General features: G+C 70.7%; 7 non-coding genes across 7 annotated transcripts; all 7 read right to left on the reverse strand.

Annotated features, from left to right (window-relative positions):
* Positions 1–1,198: 1,198 nt before the first annotated feature.
* LOC146406511 (small nucleolar RNA SNORD116) lies at positions 1,199–1,290 on the reverse strand. Its single transcript, XR_014833382.1, has one exon. It is a non-coding gene; the product is annotated as a small nucleolar RNA SNORD116 (small nucleolar RNA).
* Positions 1,291–3,830: 2,540 nt separating this feature from the next.
* On the reverse strand, positions 3,831–3,922 carry LOC146406512 (small nucleolar RNA SNORD116). Its single transcript, XR_014833387.1, has one exon. It is a non-coding gene; the product is annotated as a small nucleolar RNA SNORD116 (small nucleolar RNA).
* Positions 3,923–6,463: 2,541 nt separating this feature from the next.
* LOC146406513 (small nucleolar RNA SNORD116) lies at positions 6,464–6,555 on the reverse strand. Its single transcript, XR_014833061.1, has one exon. It is a non-coding gene; the product is annotated as a small nucleolar RNA SNORD116 (small nucleolar RNA).
* A 2,540-nt stretch (positions 6,556–9,095) lies between these two features.
* LOC146406514 (small nucleolar RNA SNORD116) lies at positions 9,096–9,187 on the reverse strand. Its single transcript, XR_014833396.1, has one exon. It is a non-coding gene; the product is annotated as a small nucleolar RNA SNORD116 (small nucleolar RNA).
* A 2,541-nt stretch (positions 9,188–11,728) lies between these two features.
* Positions 11,729–11,820, reverse strand: LOC146406515 (small nucleolar RNA SNORD116). The gene has a single exon (XR_014833063.1). It is a non-coding gene; the product is annotated as a small nucleolar RNA SNORD116 (small nucleolar RNA).
* Positions 11,821–14,361: 2,541 nt separating this feature from the next.
* Positions 14,362–14,453, reverse strand: LOC146406516 (small nucleolar RNA SNORD116). The gene has a single exon (XR_014833067.1). It is a non-coding gene; the product is annotated as a small nucleolar RNA SNORD116 (small nucleolar RNA).
* A 2,541-nt stretch (positions 14,454–16,994) lies between these two features.
* LOC146406517 (small nucleolar RNA SNORD116) lies at positions 16,995–17,086 on the reverse strand. Its single transcript, XR_014833068.1, has one exon. It is a non-coding gene; the product is annotated as a small nucleolar RNA SNORD116 (small nucleolar RNA).
* Between the last annotated feature and the right edge of the window lie 1,719 nt (positions 17,087–18,805).

The following is an 18,805-nucleotide window of genomic DNA, read 5'->3' on the forward strand; positions in this document are numbered from 1 at the left end:
GGGCCTTCCTGGCAAGCACGCGGCCGCCGGGCCTCATCAAAGCCCTCCGTCACCGTCGGGGCCAGGACACCGCCACCGCTGCCCAAGCCCAGGCCTCCCGTCTCCGCTCGCCATCAAGCCGCCCGCCGCAGGACCCGGACACCCGCCCCGAGCAGCCTCCCAGGCACTGCCAGCTGAGAGACGTCCCTGGCCGCCGACCTCCCCGCTCTGCCCAGGCCCCCGCGCCGCGACCTGGGCGAAGCGCTCCACGCGGCGCGGGTGGCTCGCTCTGCCGGGCAGACCACCCCCTCCAGGGCGTCCAAGGGCTCGGCATCGCACCCTCCAGGGAGAGGGAGACCGTGCACCGGGAAGGACTCCGACCCGTGGCCTCCCAAAGGACCCCCCCCAAGGTGCGGTCAGCGCCGCGGCCCAGGGACCTGGCGGCTGCCTTCCCCAGACCCCCACGGGGAGCCACGCCTCCCAGAGGAGAGGCCACATGCAAGACCGTCCCCGCCCCTGCCCGCGCGGTCCTTCCCTACCCGGGCCTCCCACAGCCGCTGACGCCATCCCACTTGAGGCCAGGGCACCTCCTCCAGAGCCCCTCGCCCATCCAGACGTGGGCCTGTCCACCCACGTCCCCGGCAGGCTCCCTCTGCCCGCCTGTCGCTCACCACTTCAGCTGCCCCCTTCTCGCCACCCAGCCCCAGCCTCCGCCCCAACATCCCTGGACGTCCCAGGGGAGCGCCCTCAGGGGTTCCCAGGCTCCCCCCCTCCCATGGGGGACAGCCCTGATCCAAGGGCCCCCGCTACCACAGACCCCCTGCAGCAGGTGGCCCTCAGGGGTCCCCAGAGCAGAAAGAGAACACTACCCTGCCGGGATCCTGTCTCCCCACAGCATCCTGAGAAGGGCGCCGGGCCTGGGCCAGGACGCCCCCTGGGGCCCTAGGGCCGCACACTTGCCTCGCGGGCCGGGCCCAAATTTCGGCCCCCGCGACGGCTTGCGAAACCCCCCAAGGCCGGCGGGAGGCCGCCCGGGATCTCCAGCACGCTCGGGCACGCGGCCTCTCCCCCGAGGCCAGCGCCGGGCCACGGGCCCCATGCTTCCTGGGCCCGGCAGGTGGCCGCCTTCCCCAGACCTCACCCGAGTGGCTGCTGACACCCAGAGGCCCCAAGGCCAAGGGCCCATCTACCCCCGAGCCCCCAGTGGCCGCCACGTGCCGGACCTCAGTTTCGATCAGGAGACGGTAGTGAGTTCTCACTCATTTTGTTCAGATTTCCAAGGAATGCTTTAGAGGGAGTCATCATCGATCCGAGCACGGGCTCCGCCGCCACAAGGCAAATTCACGGCCTCCACACCTGGACATCCAACCCGCTCCATCACGGCAGCGTTTGGGGGCGTGCCCAGACAGACGAGCCACTGGGCAGGACGGGACGCTCCCCCTCACGCCCCCGGAGCTGGCCTGCCGGGGCCAAAGCCCGCGAGAAGCGGGGCTGGCCCGGGGCTCCGGACAGACGAGCGCCCCAAGGGCGAGTTCTCCACCACTGAGGACAGGGGCCGCTCACCATCGCCAGGTCTCCACAGAGCCGCGACAGGGACGCCACGCCCACTGGTCTGCGGGAGCTCCTCGGCCTCGCTCGGTGGCACGCCACAAGATCAGGGGTCCGCCATGCTGCTCTCCTGGGTCAGGGCGAGAGAGCACACACACCACAAGGGTTTCCACAAGGAGGAAGGGCCACGCTGGCGCCAGGGGACCAGGGCCCCTCCACCTGGAGACCCGCACTGCATCGGGCTGCCACGGCTCCCCAGCCTCCCCAGCCTCCCCTCTCTCTGGGTGTCTGCAGCCACACGGACCCTGCCTGGGGGACGGGCGCGGGGGGGGGTGCAGGCCCGGCCTGCACAGAGGCGTGCCAGGGGCACAGAGAGAGGCCCCGGCATTCTTCTCCCACGTCCCAGGGCCCGAAAGATGGATCCCCAAGGCCGGCTCCCCGCCCCCCAACACGGCAACAAGGTGCCCCACGGAGGCACATTCAGGCCCACTGGGGCAACCTGCGCCACACCCCCGACACGACCGGGAAACCCAAACCCCTGGCACCTCCTCTGCCTCAGGACTTCCGCCAGGACTCACCGCCCCTGCGGAAACCCTCTCTCTTCCTTTGTTCTCTCCCTCTCTCTCTCTCCCTCTCGGTCCCACCCGCTGTCACCCTTTCCCTGGCGAGCGCGCGCGCACCGAAGCTTTCTCTCCTTTGCTGGACCCATCCGACGCACGATCAGCCACTTGCCCTCACAAGAGTCTGTCCGTGCCAGCCGGCTCTCCAGGAACCCCAGCACGGGAGCACTGACGCTACCCTGCCCTGACGAAGGGTGACGGCCACCAACTCCCCTTGACCTCTCCATGATGCGGAATCCCCTCAGCGCCCGTAAGACCCCCCCGGAGCCGTTCCCGTGCCCAGCAGCAGGCACGAACCCCCTGACGAGACGTGGTCGCTACCCGGCGGTTCCCGCCCGCACCACGCCCGTCCCAGGCCCGACCACACACCAACCGGGACACCCAAGTCGGCCGGGAGACACGGCTCAAATCCCCACAGGGCGTGGGACATTCCCCCAAACAGCCGGGACTCCTGAACGGGCCAGGCCTTCCGGGGCCTCAAGCCCCGGGCCTTCCTGGCAAGCACGCGGCCGCCGGGCCTCATCAAAGCCCTCCGTCACCGTCGGGGCCAGGACACCGCCACCGCTGCCCAAGCCCAGGCCTCCCGTCTCCGCTCGCCATCAAGCCGCCCGCCGCAGGACCCGGACACCCGCCCCGAGCAGCCTCCCAGGCACTGCCAGCTGAGAGACGTCCCTGGCCGCCGACCTCCCCGCTCTGCCCAGGCCCCTGCGCCGCGACCTGGGCGAAGCGCTCCACGCGGCGCGGGTGGCTCGCTCTGCCGGGCCGACCACCCCCTCCAGGGCGTCCAAGGGCTCGGCATCGCACCCTCCAGGGAGAGGGAGACCGTGCACCGGGAAGGACTCCGACCCGTGGCCTCCCAAAGGACCCCCCCAAGGTGCGGTCCGCGCCGCGGCCCAGGGACCTGGCGGCTGCCTTCCCCAGACCCCCACGGGGAGCCACGCCTCCCAGAGGAGAGGCCACATGCAAGACCGTCCCCGCCCCTGCCCGCGCGGTCCTTCCCTACCCGGGCCTCCCACAGCCGCTGACGCCATCCCACTTGAGGCCAGGGCACCTCCTCCAGAGCCCCTCGCCCATCCAGACGTGGGCCTGTCCACCCACGTCCCCGGCAGGCTCCCTCTGCCCGCCTGTCGCTCACCACTTCAGCTGCCCCCTTCTCGCCACCCAGCCCCAGCCTCCGCCCCAACATCCCTGGACGTCCCAGGGGAGCGCCCTCAGGGGTTCCCAGGCTCCCCCCCTCCCATGGGGGACAGCCCTGATCCAAGGGCCCCCGCTACCACAGACCCCCTGCAGCAGGTGGCCCTCAGGGGTCCCCAGAGCAGAAAGAGAACACTACCCTGCCGGGATCCCGTCTCCCCACAGCATCCTGAGAAGGGCGCCGGGCCTGGGTCAGGACGCCCCCTGGGGCCCTAGGGCCGCACACTTGCCTCGCGGGCCGGGCCCAAATTTCGGCCCCCGCGACGGCTTGCGAAACCCCCCAAGGCCGGCGGGAGGCCGCCCGGGATCTCCAGCACGCTCGGGCACGCGGCCTCTCCCCCGAGGCCAGCGCCGGGCCACGGGCCCCATGCTTCCTGGGCCCGGCAGGCGGCCACCTTCCCCAGACCTCACCCGAGTGGCTGCTGACACCCAGAGGCCCCAAGGCCAAGGGCCCATCTACCCCCGAGCCCCCGGTGGCCGCCACGTGCCGGACCTCAGTTTCGATCAGGAGACGGTAGTGAGTTCTCACTCATTTTGTTCAGATTTCCAAGGAATGCTTTAGAGGGAGTCATCATCGATCCGAGCACGGGCTCCGCCGCCACAAGGCAAATTCACGGCCTCCGCACCTGGACATCCAACCCGCTCCATCACGGCAGCGTTTGGCGGCGTGCCCAGACAGAGGAGCCACTGGGCAGGACGGGACGCTCCCCCTCACGCCCCCGGAGCTGGCCTGCCGGGGCCAAAGCCCGCGAGAAGCGGGGCTGGCCCGGGGCTCCGGACAGACGAGCGCCCCAAGGGCGAGTTCTCCACCACTGAGGACAGGGGCCGCTCACCATCGCCAGGTCTCCACAGAGCCGCGACAGGGACGCCACGCCCACTGGTCTGCGGGAGGTCCTCGGCCTCGCGCGGTGGCACGCCACAAGATCAGGGGTCCGCCATGCTGCTCTCCTGGGTCAGGGCGAGAGAGCACACACACCACAAGGGTTTCCACAAGGAGGAAGGGCCACGCTGGCGCCAGGGGACCAGGGCCCCTCCACCTGGAGACCCGCACTGCATCGGGCTGCCACGGCTCCCCAGCCTCCCCAGCCTCCCCTCTCTCTGGGTGTCTGCAGCCACACGGACCCTGCCTGGGGGACGGGCGCGGGGGGGGGTGCAGGCCCGGCCTGCACAGAGGCGTGCCAGGGGCACAGAGAGAGGCCCCGGCATTCTTCTCCCACGTCCCAGGGCCCGAAAGATGGATCCCCAAGGCCGGCTCCCCGCCCCCCAACACGGCAACAAGGTGCCCCACGGAGGCACATTCAGGCCCACTGGGGCAACCTGCGCCACACCCCCGACACGACCGGGAAACCCAAACCCCTGGCACCTCCTCTGCCTCAGGACTTCCGCCAGGACTCACCGCCCCTGCGGAAACCCTCTCTCTTCCTTTGTTCTCTCCCTCTCTCTCTCTCCCTCTCGGTCCCACCCGCTGTCACCCTTTCCCTGGCGAGCGCGCGCGCACCGAAGCTTTCTCTCCTTTGCTGGACCCATCCGACGCACGATCAGCCACTTGCCCTCACAAGAGTCTGTCCGTGCCAGCCGGCTCTCCAGGAACCCCAGCACGGGAGCACTGAGGCTACCCTGCCCTGACGAAGGGTGACGGCCACCAACTCCCCTTGACCTCTCCATGATGCGGAATCCCCTCAGCGCCCGTAAGACCCCCCCGGAGCCGTTCCCGTGCCCAGCAGCAGGCACGAACCCCCTGACGAGACGTGGTCGCTACCCGGCGGTTCCCGCCCGCACCACGCCCGTCCCAGGCCCGACCACACACCAACCGGGACACCCAAGTCGGCCGGGAGACACGGCTCAAATCCCCACAGGGCGTGGGACATTCCCCCAAACAGCCGGGACTCCTGAACGGGCCAGGCCTTCCGGGGCCTCAAGCCCCGGGCCTTCCTGGCAAGCACGCGGCCGCCGGGCCTCATCAAAGCCCTCCGTCACCTGCGGGGCCAGGACACCGCCACCGCTGCCCAAGCCCAGGCCTCCCGTCTCCGCTCGCCATCCAGCCGCCCGCCGCAGGACCCAGACACCCGCCCCGAGCAGCCTCCCAGGCACTGCCAGCTGAGAGACGTCCCTGGCCGCCGACCTCCCCGCTCTGCCCAGGCCCCTGCGCCGCGACCTGGGCGAAGCGCTCCACGCGGCGCGGGTGGCTCGCTCTGCCGGGCAGACCACCCCCTCCAGGGCGTCCAAGGGCTCGGCATCGCACCCTCCAGGGAGAGGGAGACCGTGCACCGGGAAGGACTCCGACCCGTGGCCTCCCAAAGGACCCCCCCCAAGGTGCGGTCAGCGCCGCGGCCCAGGGACCTGGCGGCTGCCTTCCCCAGACCCCCACGGGGAGCCACGCCTCCCAGAGGAGAGGCCACATGCAAGACCGTCCCCGCCCCTGCCCGCGCGGTCCTTCCCTACCCGGGCCTCCCACAGCCGCTGACGCCATCCCACTTGAGGCCAGGGCACCTCCTCCAGAGCCCCTCGCCCATCCAGACGTGGGCCTGTCCACCCACGTCCCCGGCAGGCTCCCTCTGCCCGCCTGTCGCTCACCACTTCAGCTGCCCCCTTCTCGCCACCCAGCCCCAGCCTCCGCCCCAACATCCCTGGACGTCCCAGGGGAGCGCCCTCAGGGGTTCCCAGGCTCCCCCCCTCCCATGGGGGACAGCCCTGATCCAAGGGCCCCCGCTACCACAGACCCCCTGCAGCAGGTGGCCCTCAGGGGTCCCCAGAGCAGAAAGAGAACACTACCCTGCCGGGATCCCGTCTCCCCACAGCATCCTGAGAAGGGCGCCGGGCCTGGGCCAGGACGCCCCCTGGGGCCCTAGGGCCGCACACTTGCCTCGCGGGCCGGGCCCAAATTTCGGCCCCCGTGACGGCTTGCGAAACCCCCCAAGGCCGGCGGGAGGCCGCCCGGGATCTCCAGCACGCTCGGGCAAGCGGCCTCTCCCCCGAGGCCAGCGCCGGGCCACGGGCCCCATGCTTCCTGGGCCCGGCAGGCGGCCGCCTTCCCCAGACCTCACCCGAGTGGCTGCTGACACCCAGAGGCCCCAAGGCCAAGGGCCCATCTACCCCCGAGCCCCCGGTGGCCGCCACGTGCCGGACCTCAGTTTCGATGAGGAGACGGTAGTGAGTTCTCACTCATTTTGTTCAGATTTCCAAGGAATGCTTTAGAGGGAGTCATCATCGATCCGAGCACGGGCTCCGCCGCCGCAAGGCAAATTCACGGCCTCCGCACCTGGACATCCCACCCGCTCCATCACGGCAGCGTTTGGGGGCGTGCCCAGACAGACGAGCCACTGGGCAGGACGGGACGCTCCCCCTCACGCCCCCGGAGCTGGCCTGCCGGGGCCAAAGCCCGCGAGAAGCGGGGCTGGCCCGGGGCTCCGGACAGACGAGCGCCCCAAGGGCGAGTTCTCCACCACTGAGGACAGGGGCCGCTCACCATCGCCAGGTCTCCACAGAGCCGCGACAGGGACGCCACGCCCACTGGTCTGCGGGAGCTCCTCGGCCTCGCTCGGTGGCACGCCACAAGATCAGGGGTCCGCCATGCTGCTCTCCTGGGTCAGGGCGAGAGAGCACACACACCACAAGGGTTTCCACAAGGAGGAAGGGCCACGCTGGCGCCAGGGGACCAGGGCCCCTCCACCTGGAGACCCGCACTGCATCGGGCTGCCACGGCTCCCCAGCCTCCCCAGCCTCCCCTCTCTCTGGGTGTCTGCAGCCACACGGACCCTGCCTGGGGGACGGGCGCGGGGGGGGGTGCAGGCCCGGCCTGCACAGAGGCGTGCCAGGGGCACAGAGAGAGGCCCCGGCATTCTTCTCCCACGTCCCAGGGCCCGAAAGATGGATCCCCAAGGCCGGCTCCCCGCCCCCCAACACGGCAACAAGGTGCCCCACGGAGGCACATTCAGGCCCACTGGGGCAACCTGCGCCACACCCCCGACACGACCGGGAAACCCAAACCCCTGGCACCTCCTCTGCCTCAGGACTTCCGCCAGGACTCACCGCCCCTGCGGAAACCCTCTCTCTTCCTTTGTTCTCTCCCTCTCTCTCTCTCCCTCTCGGTCCCACCCGCTGTCACCCTTTCCCTGGCGAGCGCGCGCGCACCGAAGCTTTCTCTCCTTTGCTGGACCCATCCGACGCACGATCAGCCACTTGCCCTCACAAGAGTCTGTCCGTGCCAGCCGGCTCTCCAGGAACCCCAGCACGGGAGCACTGACGCTACCCTGCCCTGACGAAGGGTGACGGCCACCAACTCCCCTTGACCTCTCCATGATGCGGAATCCCCTCAGCGCCCGTAAGACCCCCCCGGAGCCGTTCCCGTGCCCAGCAGCAGGCACGAACCCCCTGACGAGACGTGGTCGCTACCCGGCGGTTCCCGCCCGCACCACGCCCGTCCCAGGCCCGACCACACACCAACCGGGACACCCAAGTCGGCCGGGAGACACGGCTCAAATCCCCACAGGGCGTGGGACATTCCCCCAAACAGCCGGGACTCCTGAACGGGCCAGGCCTTCCGGGGCCTCAAGCCCCGGGCCTTCCTGGCAAGCACGCGGCCGCCGGGCCTCATCAAAGCCCTCCGTCACCGTCGGGGCCAGGACACCGCCACCGCTGCCCAAGCCCAGGCCTCCCGTCTCCGCTCGCCATCAAGCCGCCCGCCGCAGGACCCGGACACCCGCCCCGAGCAGCCTCCCAGGCACTGCCAGCTGAGAGACGTCCCTGGCCGCCGACCTCCCCGCTCTGCCCAGGCCCCTGCGCCGCGACCTGGGCGAAGCGCTCCACGCGGCGCGGGTGGCTCGCTCTGCCGGGCCGACCACCCCCTCCAGGGCGTCCAAGGGCTCGGCATCGCACCCTCCAGGGAGAGGGAGACCGTGCACCGGGAAGGACTCCGACCCGTGGCCTCCCAAAGGACCCCCCCAAGGTGCGGTCCGCGCCGCGGCCCAGGGACCTGGCGGCTGCCTTCCCCAGACCCCCACGGGGAGCCACGCCTCCCAGAGGAGAGGCCACATGCAAGACCGTCCCCGCCCCTGCCCGCGCGGTCCTTCCCTACCCGGGCCTCCCACAGCCGCTGACGCCATCCCACTTGAGGCCAGGGCACCTCCTCCAGAGCCCCTCGCCCATCCAGACGTGGGCCTGTCCACCCACGTCCCCGGCAGGCTCCCTCTGCCCGCCTGTCGCTCACCACTTCAGCTGCCCCCTTCTCGCCACCCAGCCCCAGCCTCCGCCCCAACATCCCTGGACGTCCCAGGGGAGCGCCCTCAGGGGTTCCCAGGCTCCCCCCCTCCCATGGGGGACAGCCCTGATCCAAGGGCCCCCGCTACCACAGACCCCCTGCAGCAGGTGGCCCTCAGGGGTCCCCAGAGCAGAAAGAGAACACTACCCTGCCGGGATCCCGTCTCCCCACAGCATCCTGAGAAGGGCGCCGGGCCTGGGTCAGGACGCCCCCTGGGGCCCTAGGGCCGCACACTTGCCTCGCGGGCCGGGCCCAAATTTCGGCCCCCGCGACGGCTTGCGAAACCCCCCAAGGCCGGCGGGAGGCCGCCCGGGATCTCCAGCACGCTCGGGCACGCGGCCTCTCCCCCGAGGCCAGCGCCGGGCCACGGGCCCCATGCTTCCTGGGCCCGGCAGGCGGCCACCTTCCCCAGACCTCACCCGAGTGGCTGCTGACACCCAGAGGCCCCAAGGCCAAGGGCCCATCTACCCCCGAGCCCCCGGTGGCCGCCACGTGCCGGACCTCAGTTTCGATCAGGAGACGGTAGTGAGTTCTCACTCATTTTGTTCAGATTTCCAAGGAATGCTTTAGAGGGAGTCATCATCGATCCGAGCACGGGCTCCGCCGCCACAAGGCAAATTCACGGCCTCCGCACCTGGACATCCAACCCGCTCCATCACGGCAGCGTTTGGCGGCGTGCCCAGACAGAGGAGCCACTGGGCAGGACGGGACGCTCCCCCTCACGCCCCCGGAGCTGGCCTGCCGGGGCCAAAGCCCGCGAGAAGCGGGGCTGGCCCGGGGCTCCGGACAGACGAGCGCCCCAAGGGCGAGTTCTCCACCACTGAGGACAGGGGCCGCTCACCATCGCCAGGTCTCCACAGAGCCGCGACAGGGACGCCACGCCCACTGGTCTGCGGGAGGTCCTCGGCCTCGCGCGGTGGCACGCCACAAGATCAGGGGTCCGCCATGCTGCTCTCCTGGGTCAGGGCGAGAGAGCACACACACCACAAGGGTTTCCACAAGGAGGAAGGGCCACGCTGGCGCCAGGGGACCAGGGCCCCTCCACCTGGAGACCCGCACTGCATCGGGCTGCCACGGCTCCCCAGCCTCCCCAGCCTCCCCTCTCTCTGGGTGTCTGCAGCCACACGGACCCTGCCTGGGGGACGGGCGCGGGGGGGGGTGCAGGCCCGGCCTGCACAGAGGCGTGCCAGGGGCACAGAGAGAGGCCCCGGCATTCTTCTCCCACGTCCCAGGGCCCGAAAGATGGATCCCCAAGGCCGGCTCCCCGCCCCCCAACACGGCAACAAGGTGCCCCACGGAGGCACATTCAGGCCCACTGGGGCAACCTGCGCCACACCCCCGACACGACCGGGAAACCCAAACCCCTGGCACCTCCTCTGCCTCAGGACTTCCGCCAGGACTCACCGCCCCTGCGGAAACCCTCTCTCTTCCTTTGTTCTCTCCCTCTCTCTCTCTCCCTCTCGGTCCCACCCGCTGTCACCCTTTCCCTGGCGAGCGCGCGCGCACCGAAGCTTTCTCTCCTTTGCTGGACCCATCCGACGCACGATCAGCCACTTGCCCTCACAAGAGTCTGTCCGTGCCAGCCGGCTCTCCAGGAACCCCAGCACGGGAGCACTGAGGCTACCCTGCCCTGACGAAGGGTGACGGCCACCAACTCCCCTTGACCTCTCCATGATGCGGAATCCCCTCAGCGCCCGTAAGACCCCCCCGGAGCCGTTCCCGTGCCCAGCAGCAGGCACGAACCCCCTGACGAGACGTGGTCGCTACCCGGCGGTTCCCGCCCGCACCACGCCCGTCCCAGGCCCGACCACACACCAACCGGGACACCCAAGTCGGCCGGGAGACACGGCTCAAATCCCCACAGGGCGTGGGACATTCCCCCAAACAGCCGGGACTCCTGAACGGGCCAGGCCTTCCGGGGCCTCAAGCCCCGGGCCTTCCTGGCAAGCACGCGGCCGCCGGGCCTCATCAAAGCCCTCCGTCACCTGCGGGGCCAGGACACCGCCACCGCTGCCCAAGCCCAGGCCTCCCGTCTCCGCTCGCCATCCAGCCGCCCGCCGCAGGACCCAGACACCCGCCCCGAGCAGCCTCCCAGGCACTGCCAGCTGAGAGACGTCCCTGGCCGCCGACCTCCCCGCTCTGCCCAGGCCCCTGCGCCGCGACCTGGGCGAAGCGCTCCACGCGGCGCGGGTGGCTCGCTCTGCCGGGCAGACCACCCCCTCCAGGGCGTCCAAGGGCTCGGCATCGCACCCTCCAGGGAGAGGGAGACCGTGCACCGGGAAGGACTCCGACCCGTGGCCTCCCAAAGGACCCCCCCCAAGGTGCGGTCAGCGCCGCGGCCCAGGGACCTGGCGGCTGCCTTCCCCAGACCCCCACGGGGAGCCACGCCTCCCAGAGGAGAGGCCACATGCAAGACCGTCCCCGCCCCTGCCCGCGCGGTCCTTCCCTACCCGGGCCTCCCACAGCCGCTGACGCCATCCCACTTGAGGCCAGGGCACCTCCTCCAGAGCCCCTCGCCCATCCAGACGTGGGCCTGTCCACCCACGTCCCCGGCAGGCTCCCTCTGCCCGCCTGTCGCTCACCACTTCAGCTGCCCCCTTCTCGCCACCCAGCCCCAGCCTCCGCCCCAACATCCCTGGACGTCCCAGGGGAGCGCCCTCAGGGGTTCCCAGGCTCCCCCCCTCCCATGGGGGACAGCCCTGATCCAAGGGCCCCCGCTACCACAGACCCCCTGCAGCAGGTGGCCCTCAGGGGTCCCCAGAGCAGAAAGAGAACACTACCCTGCCGGGATCCCGTCTCCCCACAGCATCCTGAGAAGGGCGCCGGGCCTGGGCCAGGACGCCCCCTGGGGCCCTAGGGCCGCACACTTGCCTCGCGGGCCGGGCCCAAATTTCGGCCCCCGTGACGGCTTGCGAAACCCCCCAAGGCCGGCGGGAGGCCGCCCGGGATCTCCAGCACGCTCGGGCACGCGGCCTCTCCCCCGAGGCCAGCGCCGGGCCACGGGCCCCATGCTTCCTGGGCCCGGCAGGCGGCCGCCTTCCCCAGACCTCACCCGAGTGGCTGCTGACACCCAGAGGCCCCAAGGCCAAGGGCCCATCTACCCCCGAGCCCCCGGTGGCCGCCACGTGCCGGACCTCAGTTTCGATGAGGAGACGGTAGTGAGTTCTCACTCATTTTGTTCAGATTTCCAAGGAATGCTTTAGAGGGAGTCATCATCGATCCGAGCACGGGCTCCGCCGCCGCAAGGCAAATTCACGGCCTCCGCACCTGGACATCCCACCCGCTCCATCACGGCAGCGTTTGGGGGCGTGCCCAGACAGACGAGCCACTGGGCAGGACGGGACGCTCCCCCTCACGCCCCCGGAGCTGGCCTGCCGGGGCCAAAGCCCGCGAGAAGCGGGGCTGGCCCGGGGCTCCGGACAGACGAGCGCCCCAAGGGCGAGTTCTCCACCACTGAGGACAGGGGCCGCTCACCATCGCCAGGTCTCCACAGAGCCGCGACAGGGACGCCACGCCCACTGGTCTGCGGGAGCTCCTCGGCCTCGCTCGGTGGCACGCCACAAGATCAGGGGTCCGCCATGCTGCTCTCCTGGGTCAGGGCGAGAGAGCACACACACCACAAGGGTTTCCACAAGGAGGAAGGGCCACGCTGGCGCCAGGGGACCAGGGCCCCTCCACCTGGAGACCCGCACTGCATCGGGCTGCCACGGCTCCCCAGCCTCCCCAGCCTCCCCTCTCTCTGGGTGTCTGCAGCCACACGGACCCTGCCTGGGGGACGGGCGCGGGGGGGGGTGCAGGCCCGGCCTGCACAGAGGCGTGCCAGGGGCACAGAGAGAGGCCCCGGCATTCTTCTCCCACGTCCCAGGGCCCGAAAGATGGATCCCCAAGGCCGGCTCCCCACCCCCCAACACGGCAACAAGGTGCCCCACGGAGGCACATTCAGGCCCACTGGGGCAACCTGCGCCACACCCCCGACACGACCGGGAAACCCAAACCCCTGGCACCTCCTCTGCCTCAGGACTTCCGCCAGGACTCACCGCCCCTGCGGAAACCCTCTCTCTTCCTTTGTTCTCTCCCTCTCTCTCTCTCCCTCTCGGTCCCACCCGCTGTCACCCTTTCCCTGGCGAGCGCGCGCGCACCGAAGCTTTCTCTCCTTTGCTGGACCCATCCGACGCACGATCAGCCACTTGCCCTCACAAGAGTCTGTCCGTGCCAGCCGGCTCTCCAGGAACCCCAGCACGGGAGCACTGAGGCTACCCTGCCCTGACGAAGGGTGACGGCCACCAACTCCCCTTGACCTCTCCATGATGCGGAATCCCCTCAGCGCCCGTAAGACCCCCCCGGAGCCGTTCCCGTGCCCAGCAGCAGGCACGAACCCCCTGACGAGACGTGGTCGCTACCCGGCGGTTCCCGCCCGCACCAAGCCCCTCCCAGTCCCGACCACACACCAACCGGGACACCCAAGTCGGCCGGGAGACACGGCTCAAATCCCCACAGGGCGTGGGACATTCCCCCAAACAGCCGGGACTCCTGAACGGGCCAGGCCTTCCGGGGCCTCAAGCCCCGGGCCTTCCTGGCAAGCACGCGGCCGCCGGGCCTCATCAAAGCCCTCCGTCACCTGCGGGGCCAGGACACCGCCACCGCTGCCCAAGCCCAGGCCTCCCGTCTCCGCTCGCCATCCAGCCGCCCGCCGCAGGACCCGGACACCCGCCCCGAGCAGCCTCCCAGGCACTGCCAGCTGAGAGACGTCCCTGGCCGCCGACCTCCCCGCTCTGCCCAGGCCCCCGCGCCGCGACCTGGGCGAAGCGCTCCACGCGGCGCGGGTGGCTCGCTCTGCCGGGCAGACCACCCCCTCCAGGGCGTCCAAGGGCTCGGCATCGCACCCTCCAGGGAGAGGGAGACTGTGCACCGGGAAGGACTCCGACCCGTGGCCTCCCAAAGGACCCCCCCCAAGGTGCGGTCAGCGCCGCGGCCCAGGGACCTGGCGGCTGCCTTCCCCAGACCCCCACGGGGAGCCACGCCTCCCAGAGGAGAGGCCACATGCAAGACCGTCCCCGCCCCTGCCCGCGCGGTCCTTCCCTACCCGGGCCTCCCACAGCCGCTGACGCCATCCCACTTGAGGCCAGGGCACCTCCTCCAGAGACCCTCGCCCATCCAGACGTGGGCCTGTCCACCCACGTCCCCGGCAGGCTCCCTCTGCCCGCCTGTCGCTCACCACTTCAGCTGCCCCCTTCTCGCCACCCAGCCCCAGCCTCCGCCCCAACATCCCTGGACGTCCCAGGGGAGCGCCCTCAGGGGTTCCCAGGCTCCCCCCCTCCCATGGGGGACAGCCCTGATCCAAGGGCCCCCGCTACCACAGACCCCCTGCAGCAGGTGGCCCTCAGGGGTCCCCAGAGCAGAAAGAGAACACTACCCTGCCGGGATCCCGTCTCCCCACAGCATCCTGAGAAGGGCGCCGGGCCTGGGCCAGGACGCCCCCTGGGGCCCTAGGGCCGCACACTTGCCTCGCGGGCCGGGCCCAAATTTCGGCCCCCGCGACGGCTTGCGAAACCCCCCAAGGCCGGCGGGAGGCCGCCCGGGATCTCCAGCACGCTCGGGCACGCGGCCTCTCCCCCGAGGCCAGCGCCGGGCCACGGGCCCCATGCTTCCTGGGCCCGGCAGGCGGCCGCCTTCCCCAGACCTCACCCGAGTGGCTGCTGACACCCAGAGGCCCCAAGGCCAAGGGCCCATCTACCCCCGAGCCCCCGGTGGCCGCCACGTGCCGGACCTCAGTTTCGATGAGGAGACGGTAGTGAGTTCTCACTCATTTTGTTCAGATTTCCAAGGAATGCTTTAGAGGGAGTCATCATCGATCCGAGCACGGGCTCCGCCGCCGCAAGGCAAATTCACGGCCTCCGCACCTGGACATCCAACCCGCTCCATCACGGCAGCGTTTGGGGGCGTGCCCAGACAGACGAGCCACTGGGCAGGACGGGACGCTCCCCCTCACGCCCCCGGAGCTGGCCTGCCGGGGCCAAAGCCCGCGAGAAGCGGGGCTGGCCCGGGGCTCCGGACAGACGAGCGCCCCAAGGGCGAGTTCTCCACCACTGAGGACAGGGGCCGCTCACCATCGCCAGGTCTCCACAGAGCCGCGACAGGGACGCCACGCCCACTGGTCTTCGGGAGCTCCTCGGCCTCGCTCGGTGGCACGCCACAAGATCAGGGGTCCGCCATGCTGCTCTCCTGGGTCAGGGCGAGAGAGCACACACACCACAAGGGTTTCCACAAGGAGGAAGGGCCACGCTGGCGCCAGGGGACCAGGGCCCCTCCACCTGGAGACCCGCACTGCATCGGGCTGCCACGGCTCCCCAGCCTCCCCAGCCTCCCCTCTCTCTGGGTGTCTGCAGCCACACGGACCCTGCCTGGGGGACGGGCGCGGGGGGGGGTGCAGGCCCGGCCTGCACAGAGGCGTGCCAGGGGCACAGAGAGAGGCCCCGGCATTCTTCTCCCACGTCCCAGGGCCCGAAAGATGGATCCCCAAGGCCGGCTCCCCGCCCCCCAACACGGCAACAAGGTGCCCCACGGAGGCACATTCAGGCCCACTGGGGCAACCTGCGCCACACCCCCGACACGACCGGGAAACCCAAACCCCTGGCACCTCCTCTGCCTCAGGACTTCCGCCAGGACTCACCGCCCCTGCGGAAACCCTCTCTCTTCCTTTGTTCTCTCCCTCTCTCTCTCTCCCTCTCGGTCCCACCCGCTGTCACCCTTTCCCTGGCGAGCGCGCGCGCACCGAAGCTTTCTCTCCTTTGCTGGACCCATCCGACGCACGATCAGCCACTTGCCCTCACAAGAGTCTGTCCGTGCCAGCCGGCTCTCCAGGAACCCCAGCACGGGCGCACTGATGCTACCCTGCCCTGACGAAGGGTGACGGCCACCAACTCCCCTTGACCTCTCCATGATGCGGAATCCCCTCAGCGCCCGTAAGACCCCCCCGGAGCCGTTCCCGTGCCCAGCAGCAGGCACGAACCCCCTGACGAGACGTGGTCGCTACCCGGCGGTTCCCGCCCGCACCACGCCCGTCCCAGGCCCGACCACACACCAACCGGGACACCCAAGTCGGCCGGGAGACACGGCTCAAATCCCCACAGGGCGTGGGACATTCCCCCAAACAGCCGGGACTCCTGAACGGGCCAGGCCTTCCGGGGCCTCAAGCCCCGGGCCTTCCTGGCAAGCACGCGGCCGCCGGGCCTCATCAAAGCCCTCCGTCACCTGCGGGGCCAGGACACCGCCACCGCTGCCCAAGCCCAGGCCTCCCGTCTCCGCTCGCCATCCAGCCGCCCGCCGCAGGACCCAGACACCCGCCCCGAGCAGCCTCCCAGGCACTGCCAGCTGAGAGACGTCCCTGGCCGCCGACCTCCCCGCTCTGCCCAGGCCCCTGCGCCGCGACCTGGGCGAAGCGCTCCACGCGGCGCGGGTGGCTCGCTCTGCCGGGCAGACCACCCCCTCCAGGGCGTCCAAGGGCTCGGCATCGCACCCTCCAGGGAGAGGGAGACCGTGCACCGGGAAGGACTCCGACCCGTGGCCTCCCAAAGGACCCCCCCCAAGGTGCGGTCAGCGCCGCGGCCCAGGGACCTGGCGGCTGCCTTCCCCAGACCCCCACGGGGAGCCACGCCTCCCAGAGGAGAGGCCACATGCAAGACCGTCCCCGCCCCTGCCCGCGCGGTCCTTCCCTACCCGGGCCTCCCACAGCCGCTGACGCCATCCCACTTGAGGCCAGGGCACCTCCTCCAGAGCCCCTCGCCCATCCAGACGTGGGCCTGTCCACCCACGTCCCCGGCAGGCTCCCTCTGCCCGCCTGTCGCTCACCACTTCAGCTGCCCCCTTCTCGCCACCCAGCCCCAGCCTCCGCCCCAACATCCCTGGACGTCCCAGGGGAGCGCCCTCAGGGGTTCCCAGGCTCCCCCCCTCCCATGGGGGACAGCCCTGATCCAAGGGCCCCCGCTACCACAGACCCCCTGCAGCAGGTGGCCCTCAGGGGTCCCCAGAGCAGAAAGAGAACACTACCCTGCCGGGATCCCGTCTCCCCACAGCATCCTGAGAAGGGCGCCGGGCCTGGGCCAGGACGCCCCCTGGGGCCCTAGGGCCGCACACTTGCCTCGCGGGCCGGGCCCAAATTTCGGCCCCCGCGACGGCTTGCGAAACCCCCCAAGGCCGGCGGGAGGCCGCCCGGGATCTCCAGCACGCTCGGGCAAGCGGCCTCTCCCCCGAGGCCAGCGCCGGGCCACGGGCCCCATGCTTCCTGGGCCCGGCAGGCGGCCGCCTTCCCCAGACCTCACCCGAGTGGCTGCTGACACCCAGAGGCCCCAAGGCCAAGGGCCCATCTACCCCCGAGCCCCCGGTGGCCGCCACGTGCCGGACCTCAGTTTCGATGAGGAGACGGTAGTGAGTTCTCACTCATTTTGTTCAGATTTCCAAGGAATGCTTTAGAGGGAGTCATCATCGATCCGAGCACGGGCTCCGCCGCCGCAAGGCAAATTCACGGCCTCCGCACCTGGACATCCCACCCGCTCCATCACGGCAGCGTTTGGGGGCGTGCCCAGACAGACGAGCCACTGGGCAGGACGGGACGCTCCCCCTCACGCCCCCGGAGCTGGCCTGCCGGGGCCAAAGCCCGCGAGAAGCGGGGCTGGCCCGGGGCTCCGGACAGACGAGCGCCCCAAGGGCGAGTTCTCCACCACTGAGGACAGGGGCCGCTCACCATCGCCAGGTCTCCACAGAGCCGCGACAGGGACGCCACGCCCACTGGTCTGCGGGAGCTCCTCGGCCTCGCTCGGTGGCACGCCACAAGATCAGGGGTCCGCCATGCTGCTCTCCTGGGTCAGGGCGAGAGAGCACACACACCACAAGGGTTTCCACAAGGAGGAAGGGCCACGCTGGCGCCAGGGGACCAGGGCCCCTCCACCTGGAGACCCGCACTGCATCGGGCTGCCACGGCTCCCCAGCCTCCCCAGCCTCCCCTCTCTCTGGGTGTCTGCAGCCACACGGACCCTGCCTGGGGGACGGGCGCGGGGGGGGGTGCAGGCCCGGCCTGCACAGAGGCGTGCCAGGGGCACAGAGAGAGGCCCCGGCATTCTTCTCCCACGTCCCAGGGCCCGAAAGATGGATCCCCAAGGCCGGCTCCCCACCCCCCAACACGGCAACAAGGTGCCCCACGGAGGCACATTCAGGCCCACTGGGGCAACCTGCGCCACACCCCCGACACGACCGGGAAACCCAAACCCCTGGCACCTCCTCTGCCTCAGGACTTCCGCCAGGACTCACCGCCCCTGCGGAAACCCTCTCTCTTCCTTTGTTCTCTCCCTCTCTCTCTCTCCCTCTCGGTCCCACCCGCTGTCACCCTTTCCCTGGCGAGCGCGCGCGCACCGAAGCTTTCTCTCCTTTGCTGGACCCATCCGACGCACGATCAGCCACTTGCCCTCACAAGAGTCTGTCCGTGCCAGCCGGCTCTCCAGGAACCCCAGCACGGGAGCACTGAGGCTACCCTGCCCTGACGAAGGGTGACGGCCACCAACTCCCCTTGACCTCTCCATGATGCGGAATCCCCTCAGCGCCCGTAAGACCCCCCCGGAGCCGTTCCCGTGCCCAGCAGCAGGCACGAACCCCCTGACGAGACGTGGTCGCTACCCGGCGGTTCCCGCCCGCACCAAGCCCCTCCCAGTCCCGACCACACACCAACCGGGACACCCAAGTCGGCCGGGAGACACGGCTCAAATCCCCACAGGGCGTGGGACATTCCCCCAAACAGCCGGGACTCCTGAACGGGCCAGGCCTTCCGGGGCCTCAAGCCCCGGGCCTTCCTGGCAAGCACGCGGCCGCCGGGCCTCATCAAAGCCCTCCGTCACCTGCGGGGCCAGGACACCGCCACCGCTGCCCAAGCCCAGGCCTCCCGTCTCCGCTCGCCATCCAGCCGCCCGCCGCAGGACCCGGACACCCGCCCCGAGCAGCCTCCCAGGCACTGCCAGCTGAGAGACGTCCCTGGCCGCCGACCTCCCCGCTCTGCCCAGGCCCCCGCGCCGCGACCTGGGCGAAGCGCTCCACGCGGCGCGGGTGGCTCGCTCTGCCGGGCAGACCACCCCCTCCAGGGCGTCCAAGGGCTCGGCATCGCACCCTCCAGGGAGAGGGAGACTGTGCACCGGGAAGGACTCCGACCCGTGGCCTCCCAAAG

The sequence above is a fragment of the Sus scrofa genome, chromosome 1 (genome assembly GCF_054392235.1).
Source record: "Sus scrofa isolate SSC_HxYL_T2T_F1_AM1 chromosome 1, Sscrofa_HxYL_maternal_Yorkshire_Landrace_v2.0, whole genome shotgun sequence".
Lineage (NCBI taxonomy): Eukaryota > Metazoa > Chordata > Mammalia > Artiodactyla > Suidae > Sus > Sus scrofa.